Genomic DNA, 11,677 nt, shown 5'->3' on the forward strand with positions numbered 1-11,677 from the left:
TTCGTGTGTAATGAAATAAACTCCTGTTGGTTGTCTGCTCATCTCTCTGGTCTCAGTGTTTGGTGTGAACATCTTAATATAACCTGATTTGCAACCCCTATATGAACAGGTTAGAGCAGCCACACAGGCTGCTGCGTCACGAGATGACATCACGTCATCTAGAGATTCAAGGTCTCACCTATTTTCTCCGCGTGACGTGCGCGGTTCTCAGCAGAAATAAACAGGGAAAACCATCTGTTGACAGTCATATGATATCATACTAGCAACATTACACCCTTCACTGTAGTTTCAATGTCTATATCTGTAGAATATGTCACAGACATGAAGTGTCACCACTGCGGGTCAGCCTGCGTGGTGCACGCCAGGGCAGGGAGCCTCTCTGACGGGGAACTCCAGTATGGAGAGTCAGTGACACACGGAGCTTCAGCACTATAATCAATAAAAAAAATTTTTAAAAACATCCTTTTTGAGGAGTGTATGTGGTTGACACAGAAGTATCCCCAACCAAACCCCACCATAAATGAAATTTATCATTAAATGATATGAAATATTCTATAATTGATGGCCATTATCAAAGGCAAACTCTATGTAGAAAGATAGAGCTGGCAGCAGAAGCGCTGCAGCAGCAACGCTGTCTGTGTGAACGCTGCAAGCGTGCATGACGCAGCAGTTCAGCGACGCAAACGCACTGCTGAGGTTCATGCAGGCTGTGTGTCTCAGGCGTTGGGGGGAGAAACGGTTGCTTTGTCCACAGAGAGCATGTGTACGGGTGGCGTTCTGTAATGTGCGTTGTCTGATTTCTGATCGATAAAGCAACTTACTTTCTCACTCCCGGTGGCACAAACACAGCAGTCCCAAGTGGGCCAAACACAAAAACAGTATAGCGTGGTGAACACAACTAAACAGGCAGGAAACTTCAAAACTCCTCGGAATATAGCAGAGCAAAGGGACTCGGTGGTCCGTCAATTCACAACAACACAAGAGCAATAAAGCTTATAAAGCTAAAACTAACAACACACAATCTAACACTGTCTCTGCCCAGACTTAAAGAGCAACTTGCAGGTTGGAGTTTTTACTGGATTTACAGTATATTTATCATGAAAATTATCCAGTGAAAGGTTAATGTGTGATTTGATTAGTTTAACGAAACATAAAGGTAGAAATTCAGTCTGAAAAGTTAGCACTTTGAGCAGCACCCTTAAAACAAGCTTTTTTTCAACAATGCGTCATATTACGTCACTAGAGGGAATCCCTCTCCCTGTCCCAGCTGCAGTACACTGTGCTGTACTAAGTACGAATGAGTCTGAGCAGTCGTCATTAAGTGAATTTGTATTTCTTTTTTTTGTTTGTTTCTAGTTTTGTTTTGCATTTTATCATTTTTCATCACTGTGAATAATTGTGGTTGTTCAGGATGCACAAAATCCAGCCTTTCGGGACCTGATGTCCACTTTCCTAGCAAGAAAAGCAGCAGCTAGTCTTTGTGCCCGGCTGAGTTTTGTGCAGGTGAAGTCTTCACTGCTGCCTCTGTAACGGAAGAACACAGTTGTGTGCAGGCCCATTTTAGACAGGAGGGTTATGTTATTTGTGATATGATGAAGTTCATGATGGGACGTCAAACCAGGACTGTGTGAGGCTGATAGCCAGTGCGGTTCCTCCGGTAAACACAGCTGCCTCATCAGCTCCGCCTTAAGCAGCAGCTCAGTGCCGACCGGAGAGACTCAGCTCAAGAAGACATGAACTGTTCTGGTAAGTTCTTGTTTCTAATATTTTTAACCTCCAAATCAGTCAGGACGCTGGCTTGAATTAAGAAGTTATGTCTGACGAGTTTTTATTGTTAAAAAAGCAGAACCCAGGAAGTTTTTCAGGTCATCAGACCCTGATGAAGATGTAGAGTCGGTAACGCATTGGTCTGTTTGATTGCCTATGCTCAAAGAATAAATGCATTATTTCACTTGAAGATGGAGTTTCGTTTTTTTTTTCCATGGCTGTCTGCGCAACTTAAGGCCTAATATTCAGCAAGACTTCCTGGATTCTGCTTTTTTGTGTGTTTTCACCTGCCCTACTGAAGAGCACCTGTCACATGAGCCATCAGAACCATGCAGAGCTTCCTCCTGTTTTGATATGTGGAGTTTTGATTGTTGTTAGGCAGCACACCTAACCTGCTAGCTGACGAGGGATAATGCTAACGTTAGTTAACAGCTGGCTAACATTGTTAGCATCCTATTTTGTAAACGCGGTTACCATTTGACACAGCATGACGTTAATTAAGTTCTGTTATCTAACGCAGGATCCTGGTATCTAGTTACATAACTTTGTGACTTTCTGTTTGCTCAGCTGAAACATTTGTGTTATGTAGCTGTGATATAAGGTTTTGGGAGATGTTGTAGTAATGAGTGGTGGTGTCTCTGAGGGCCTCTCATATCTAACGTTAGCTGCATTTGTTCCATATCACACAGTTATTAATGATTGACCTTCACCATGTTCTCCAGCATAATAGTGTATGTATGACGTTGCACTGTTATTTAAAGTAAGAGTTACTCTCAAAAAGGACAGACACAGGTAGTTTCAAGCTTTCTGTGTAACTTTGAAACCATCCTCAGGAGCAGCTAGAGGTGTCAGGAAATAGCTAATAAATGCCGGGTGTGCCAGCTGATTGCTCAGCAGCATCTGATGATGTCTCAACATCATGTAAACACCTTCAGTTCCTTTGATATCCCACATCTTTTGTCATAGTGTGTCAAGAAGGAACACACCATTTCTTAAATGTCTGGCATATTGGTAAAAGTTTGTATCCTGATGTTTGTAGTTTAGTTGGCTGTTTTTTTATGTCTAACATTTTCTTTCAACATATTGTTTCTGTTCTGAAACAGATCCAGGGAGGCTTTGGATGCAGGCATGAAGGAGCAGGAGTGGAGGACCTGAAGCTGTGGCAGCCAGCCATCATCAACCACCTGTACTGTAAAGGAGATTCTGATGTGATGGAGGCCGAGTGGTGAACCATGTTCAGGACACCCATGAACTCGACACACCTTCATTTCCCTACTGGGCACATCCACCTCAAAACGACATTTTTCACATGATGAAAAACTTATGACTTGCATCATCTGCTTATTCTACAGGCTTCTACTGTCAGAGCTGCATGACAACCATAATGGTAGCTGAGAGGTAACTAGCACCAGTGAAGGTGAGGTATGTTCTGCAGTTTGCCACACAAGGTTCTGCAAAGGTTCCCGGATAGTTTGCCCCATCAAGGAGAAGCTATCGTACATTTAGCAATTTAAAAAAAGAATAGTGCACCCAGGATACTACCCTGTGGTACCCCAAACCCCATGATTCTTGACTCTGAAAGGGTCCCATTAACATTAACCATTTGATTTTATAGTATTGATATAATACTGAGACCAAAATTAGGATTTAAAATTGACATTTCATAGACTCACAATAAAAGTTACCAAAATAAATATATAAGAGCATGTATGTAATGTGTTATTCTGTTTAAAACAATTATCTGTTGTAAGATCTTCAAACCTTACCTGAGATTCTGCAGCTCTGTGCTTCTTTCAGTATGTTGATTTGGGTAACAACTGAAGAATTTATTGACAGAGCCACAGTGATGTTCAAACCTATCTTTAAATAATCTCAAAAAACTCTATTTGTATTTTTCCTGAACTTCTGGTTAGATCTTTCACTATGACATCAGAGCTGACCTGAGAGGCTGCAGCTCACCTGTCTGTGTGTCTCTTTGACATCAGAGCTCTGTGCAGGGCTGGCTAAAGGCATAGGCCATATAGGCAGTTGCCTAGGGCACTACCTTGGTTACCACCATAAAAGGAAAGAAAAAAATGAAATAAATAAAAATTCGCCACTGGGCATCCTTCCTCATTTTCTGCCTTGAGTTAAAAAAGAAGGAAACAAATACACTTTGCCCCCCTGTTCTTCACAATCTTTAATCTGCACTTGTACTGTGCACACTGAAAAAGAGGAATGATGTATGTCACAGACAGGCTAAGTCTGTGAGAAGATGTTAAGAGGCAAATATTCACATTTTATTTCATAATAAAAAGGTCCAAGCCTTCAGGTGTGTAAGGAAGAAAACAGAGAAAAGAGAAGTAAAAGTAAACCCAATATAGAGGTATGTTGTTTAATGTTAGCAATAAAATGACGTTTTGTGTGTAGACATTTCATTTGTAGTGGCTTGCTAGCTAAGTAGCAATAAAGCTAATGTAAGATAATGATGTATCTGCTGGACTCGGATAACGTTACAGAATGAAGGATATGAATCTGTATGGTAAGCAGGTGGCTAGCTATCTGGATAACTGCTCTTTCCTAGAACGTAAGGCGTTTTTTTAATTTCACTGACCAATATCAGCACCACTTAGCACTGTAGCACATCATAGTAAGCTAACTGTCCAGATGCACTCAGGAAACATTTGCAGCTGTTGGAGAAGTAACATCTGATCTCCTATCTACTCCACTTTCTGAAGCAGGTAAGTTCAGCCAATTATTTGTGGTCTCTGTGTAATTGATAATACACCGCTATGTTGTTATTATCATTATTCTTATTCTTATTATTGTTGTTGAGTGTTACAGTTACACACTGGTATCAAATTAAATAAAGTTTATTTGTACAGTGCTACTTTATATGCAGTAGAATGACACAAAGGACTTAGTAGAGTGGTGTAACAGTATGGATGCACTGTATGATGCTAGGGAATCTATTTTTATATGCCAGTACTTCGGCCAAACCTTTAACCATTTTCTAACCCTTCACAATGACAGAAAGCCATGGGAAGTGCTCAAATGAGGTAGACCTACACTGAACTATGGGTCCATTTAAGAAAGTTTCAAGTCAAATACCAATATTATTTATTATTAAATGGTTTCTTACATACTTTACGCATTATGATGGTAACACTAGCGCAATAAAATACATTGAATCATAAATATCATTTCTATATTAAGAAAGAGAACATAGCTTACTTAAATACTAATCAATATTAGACTGCAACCATCTATATTTATTCAAGTTGTCTACAGGACACATTAAAACTAGAATAACTTATTCCCATGAAAAATAATTTAAAACTAGATTCTTGACCTTTTTTCACTCATGTAATTGAACAGTACTGTCAACCGTTATCTGCAATTTATGTTTCAGATGTGTTTATTGCCTGATGCGTTGTAATTTATGAATCATTGTGTGTCTTTACTAAAGGATTAATAACTAGATTTGCCTGCAGATGAAGGAACAACAGACACAACATACACTGCCACTACTCTACAACCTGCAGACACCATCAACTGGAACATATCCTGAAGTATGTGAGTCTATCAAGGCAGCACCTGTAGATCCTGCTGACTGGCAGCCCTGTCTGATATGGTGAGGACAGAGACAGTCAGCAGAGGGCCATGTCAGGTAAAATAAGACTACATTTACAAAATGAGAGGATGGGAGTAGTTCCCATCACCACCACTTTTACAGAAAATTAGTGAAGGGAGAGAAAGTCAAGAGAAGCTGGGTGGTATATTCTAAGAAAAAAAATAGGCTTGACTGCTTCTGCTGCAGGCTGTTCTCACAAAAAAACTACAAACTAATCAGTAATGGACTCAGTGACTGGAAAAATTGCAGTTAAATACTCAAAACCCATGAGAACAGTCCAGAACATTCTAGGCACATAACATCATGGAAGGAGTCATCTACTGAGTGTAATGTATGAATAACCGAGTGCCAGTGTCTTGGATATTACAGGTAAAGGTAGTTGGTAATATTTAACAATTTATTCATTCTTTGATACATGATTCATTTGTTTGACAAGTAATTTTAATTTATAAAAATAAAAATATATATTTTTCTTGAAACCATTGTGGTGTGTGATGTTTGTTGTCCATATTTTAACGTAGAATGAGCAGGTGGGGATGAGGCAATACTGGTGGGGTAATATGTTGGGGGGGAGGCACCAAATCCTGATATTGCCTAGGGCACCAAATGGCTGGAGCCGGTCCTGTCTGTCCCCTCTTCTCATTTCTCAGTTTGTACATCCTTGATTCCTTTCCTTGCCTCCTCTCCCCACGTCTTAGTCCCTCCTACCCCAGATGCGAGCGGAGGAGGTGAGGGAGAGACATGAGGATAGAGGAGAAGGTATACCTCCCATTTCCGTCACACCAACAATTAATGTTTATGGCTACAACAGAGAGAGAGAAAGAAAGACGCTATTCACAGCAATGGAAGGCAAAACCGCATTATGCCACCCTGCTCCAACATGATGCATTTATGACTGCTTCTTTTTAATGTAGCCTAGTTGTAAAAGAGGGAGCTTATTTGGTTTGTATTAAAGATAACCAACCACAGGTAGGAAGGTAATGCACATATGGACACATACTTTTATTTAGGTCTCAGCCATACAACATGTTTGCCTTAAAGGATAGAAAATTGTATTTTAAATCTTGACAACACATTTTATTATGCAAAGTTTGCTGGCTTGAGGATATAACCCATGTATGCTTTAATGTTTTTTCTTTCTGTAGGCTGAAAATCAATCAGCACCCATTTACAAACGCCTAAACAGCACTGTTCCCGTGCTCCAAATACACTTTGACAGGGAACAAGACCTCCTACATGATTACCGTCTCAGCTGTGAATCACTGGAGGCCTTGACATGGCGTCTGCCACCTGGGAGGAGACAGGCCTGGGGACACCATATAACTATACTGATAACCGTGTACTGGCTCACACACGGTTTATCATACAGTGTGGTGTCCTGGGCCTTTCAAGTTCCTAAAGTGACTGTCTGCAGGCAGGTGCAAAAGGGGGCTGGGAAGATTGCTGCTCTCCGCCATGAGTTGTTTGTACTGCCTGCTGCTTCAGAACTGGAGGAGATCAGGCAGTGCTTCCAGCACTTGGCAAACAGCCCTGTCTTTCTGAAGTATGTGGATGCCATTGACGGGTGCCACATACGTGTGAAGACCCCCTTCTGGACCCAGTGTCCAGGATTACATCAACTGCAAGCTCTTCCCAACTATTCAATTGTAGGTGGTGTGTGATAGGAAGGGCCGGTTCCTCAATACCTTTGTGGGATATCCTGGGTCGGTGCGTGACACCCGTGTCCTGAAGAACAGTGGACTATTCAAAGAGGCTCTGTACCCTCCCTCAGGGTATTTCATTGTGGGGGATGGTGGCTACCCTTGTACTGACCAGCCTATAGCCATCATCACCCCGTATCGGGAGCAGGTGCATGGGAAGGTACAGAGCCGCTTCAGTCAACACCATGCCAAAGCCCACAACATAATAGAGCGGGCCTTTGGCATAATGATGGTGCGATGGAGGTGCCTACTATTTAAGGCCTTGGAGGTGAACCATACATTTGCTCCTGTGGTCATCACTGCTTGCTGTCCCCTCCACAACATTTGTCTCACTGCAGGAGATATCCTTGAGCCCACTGAAGAGGTTGAGGAGATTGATGTGCCTCAACCCCATCCAGTGAGGGGCAAACGAAGTAGACATGGCCGGCGAGATAGACTGGCAAACCAACTCTCTGGTCCTGACCATAACCCTGTAGAGTTGAATGAACATGATTTGTGAGATTTAGTTAATTTATGGCCAGTTATTTTCCTTTGGATGTTATGTTTCTTTTGACAGAAAAGAACTTCTGAGCACTGGCCACATGCATAACTTTTTTTCATTAATGTAATTTCCCATTAAACCATGTGCAAGTTTATTTAGAGCCCTTTTTTACTGTTACAATATCAAAGGCCTTTATAGACCCACAGGTTATTATTAAAAATTGTATGGGATGTTAAAATAGGCTATCACATCGTCTTGTGATGAGCAGTTTTACGTTCAGTGTTGATATTGAGTCATGTTGCATTACTGTGCACAGGGTAAAGGTTTTTCTTATGGGCAGAACTATTTGAGATTAGACTCAAGAATCCGAAAATGTGTCAATGTGCTGATGTTCAGTTTTAATATGACCATGATCACCTCTGATGTCAGTGTGAATTTAGGTATTAAACATATTTTTTTTGTCTGGACTTGAATTCCAAAAAAAGCTGCTTGATTTGTTTGCAACATGCTTGATTTTAATCACAAGAAGAAAAGTGAACATAAACCAAAGTAAGTCATCGAGCTTTAAAAAAAATAAATAAAAAAGCACAAAGAACAAAACACTAGCTTTTTCTCACTATCTTTTCAAAAAGGTCTATGAACCTCTGTATTTTCTTGCATGGCCTGGTGATTTCAGTTGAAGCGCTCCTCCTCCTTTGCTGCCTCCTCCTCTAAAAACTGCAGGACCTGGAAGCGCCTTTTTTTGCGGGGAGGGCGACTGGCAGAGGTGGATGGCTCAATATCCTCTAAACGGCTGTCTGAGTCAGACTCAAGGGCCTCCTCATCCTCCACTGTCTCCTGGCTCTGGGCAGCCTCACTGGATGTTGAGCCACTGCCAGAGGCCACAGCATCCATACTTGACAAAGTGTCTGCTGGGTCCATGACAATGGGAGGATCAATAGATGGCCTCCCACCGATGGCCTCATGCATAGCGGAAAAATATGGCCATGTAGCTGCTGTGGCCTCTCCCCTGTCAGTCCCCGTCCCCACTGCGGGGCATCTCAACTCCTACAGGAACACAAGCAAGGTTAAAGTTATCCAACAGTTCAATGAGCAGACATAAAAATACTGCACAGACAAACATGAATCCAAGGGGAAACATCACATATCAGTGAGCATTTACCAATAACATTTTAACCATACCTTATATTTATGTTTTAGGTTGTCCCACTTTTTGCCACTTGTGTGGGGGTGACGTGCAAGGGCCATCTTCTGAAGAATTTCCCTGTGTGATACAAGAGATGTGTCAGCAAGTAGTTTAGGTTAGTAATAGGTTTACAGCCACAACAGGTGTCAACTCACATGTAAATAGCAATTGCTATTGAATTTACGAGTTTCAGTAGACATCATTAAGATACCAATTGTCGGCACCAATACATAAAGGCTATAGATCATATTTTTACAGTCCAGAAAAATGTCTGTGTCAACACTGACATATAGAAACAGTTCAAGGTTGCAATGAACATTAATAGCATATGCTGAAAGCACAACAGTTACAAATTACAGTATCGTGCACTACATAGAAATTCAGTAACTCACTCCTAGGCTTTTTTTGGCTGTGTGCCTTCTGCCTGTAAACAGGTGATCATTTTCTGCCCTTAGCCTGATAAGGTTCAGCGTTTCATCATCAGTCCCTGTAAGAAATGAGAAAGTAAAATCTGGTCACAAGACTATACTTTTGGAATGACATTTGCAGATTACATAATGGGCAATTGACTATATGACAACATGAACGTTTAAGAGTAGGCTTAAAACTTTCCTTTTTGATAAAACTTATAGTTAGGACCGACCAAGCTCGCCTTGGACCAGCCCTTAGTTATGCTGCTATAGGCCTAGACTGCCGAGGGACTTCCAGTGATGCACTGAGCTCCTCTCTCGTCTTCTCCATCTGTATGTATTCTTTTACCATTAATGCATGTTTCTAACTTGACTTCTTCCCCGGAGTTCTTTGTGTTTTCTCATCCGCAGGAAACCCCATGAACCATGCTCACGTGTTGACGTCCTTCTTCTGTCCTTCACCAGCTGTTCCTGCTATTGTTGCTGCTAGTCATGTATCATGTATGCCACAAACAAAGGCAGGCACAAATCTTTATTAAAGGGGCGCCATCTAACAGCATCTGTGGCTCTACCTGTCCACACTGTCATTCAATAAGAAATGCAATGATTATATTTACATATTTACAAAATCACAATAACAAAAATCTATTTCAGCTCTACCAACTAATACAACTTATGAACACAAAAGGAACACTTACATTTGTAGAGTCCTGCTCCTGCCATGGTTTGTATATTCCAGCTGCGTGTCTCTTTTATACCGCACTGGTGTCGAAAACCCTCCACAAAGGATACACTTGTGTGTCATCGCCCATAGCTTCACCAGCAAGCCTCCTCTCTCCTTGAGATGCATTTTAGGAATTGAGACATCCTTAAAAATGATGCGCTGAGATCGATTTCCGGGTCATGGGAGGAAGGCAGGAGGACGGAAGAGAGAGGAGATGAGGAGGCACAAAATAGAGAAACAAGAAGAGCCCAGTGTGTCTCTGTGCTGCTCAGGCGGCTGCTGATAGGATTTCCATAACAAAATGATGCCTGACATTCACTAACAGATCAGTTGGACAAGCTATGACTAATTTAGCTTATAAATAATGTTCATGTCTTAATGACACCCACAGGAGCAGCAGGAACTGAAGAATAATTCTTTATTTAGGATATGCAGGCACGGCAAAACTGAACAAACAAAACAATGCAGAGCAGAACAAAAAGGATCCAACAAGACTGAACTGAAACACAAGACTGAAATACTAACTAAACTAACGAGTTTAGGTGAACTGTGGGAGAAAAGGGTGAAAGGGGTGGAGAAACTCAAGGGGAATGAGGAGATGAAACAGGAGAATGAGAAAGAAGCTGATAGGTTTGGGAAAACAATGGGAAAAGTGCAGTGATAACGAGGCCCATGCAGGGCAGGTGTGGAGGGAAAGACAGAACAGACACGGGAAGAAAAACCCAGAGCAGCAGAAAACCAAGAAACCCTCCTCATGATTAACCAACATACATAAACCATCTAAGAATATACATGAATATAACCTAAATACACAGGTACACTATAACCTGCAAACCCTCTTATTTACAATTTAATGATGTAGTTCAAAAGTGGCACACAGAGGCTGTAAATGCAGATTACTCAAATCTACAGAAACAAAAGTTAAACTCCCAGTCACATTTCACCTGTAGTGTGAAAGTAAACTTCAATGTCCTGCACAAGGACCGTCTCCCACTCAGTCCAGTATAACAAACAGGGAAAAAGTCTGAGGGCATTTGGTGGACTGGTGGACAATGGCAACTAAGGAATATAGAGCCAGAATGGGACAGAACCATAAAATTAAATAATAAATATTTTTCACACTAATTTCAAATGTAAATATTTGCATTGATTACAGAACATTCTTATTAACTAGAAGTTGTTTTCAATTCTTTGACATTTGAAACATTTAAACTGGAAATACTAATTGCTTCAGATTCACCACAGTTCATTCATCACCAGCTCCACTACTGCTACTGCCCAGCTGCAGCTAGTCGTCAGTGGATTAAACAGCTTGATTTTGAGAGTTACCAGATCATCAGGTCAGCTATCCTACATATCCTGCTCTGTCACTCTTTATCATAATTACCCATGTTTTGCAGAAAACACACACACCTGGCAACTGGACATTAATCTTACTGTTAATATGTGGAGTTAAAATAGAGAAATCATTTGAGATTGGTAAAAAAAAAAGTAAGGACAATTCAGCAACATCTGTGTCCTTCCTGTCCATACCAAAATCTACACCTATGGTAAGATCATAAAAGATTTAAAAACCAAGAAGGTAGCTGCAAGAGCTGCCTTTTTGCTCAGAGGATGCAGTTGCTGTTTCAGCTGGGGATTCAACTCTGACACTGAAACACGCTCTCCCCTTCACAAAATCTTCAAGGTTTCTGAGAGCATTAATAGCGAGACCGAGCATGGATATTCATCAGCGCTCAGGCACATTCAGGTCCCTCCTAGAACACAGAAGACAGTGGTTGCAGCTCCTCTCTGTT

General features: G+C 41.3%; 1 long non-coding RNA gene across 2 annotated transcripts; it reads left to right on the plus strand.

Annotated features, from left to right (window-relative positions):
• The first annotated feature begins 628 nt into the window (after positions 1-628).
• Positions 629-8,181, plus strand: LOC137191987 (uncharacterized). 2 transcript variants are annotated; one of them, XR_010930481.1, is made up of 4 exons: positions 1,657-1,746; positions 2,871-4,487; positions 5,229-5,416; positions 6,526-8,181. It is a non-coding gene; the product is annotated as an uncharacterized lncRNA (long non-coding RNA). The 2 variants fall into 2 exon arrangements; XR_010930480.1 differs by having other exon boundaries at positions 629-1,746; positions 5,229-8,181.
• Positions 8,182-11,677: the final 3,496 nt, after the last annotated feature.

This window comes from Thunnus thynnus, chromosome 10 (genome assembly GCF_963924715.1).
Source record: "Thunnus thynnus chromosome 10, fThuThy2.1, whole genome shotgun sequence".
NCBI lineage: Eukaryota > Metazoa > Chordata > Actinopteri > Scombriformes > Scombridae > Thunnus > Thunnus thynnus.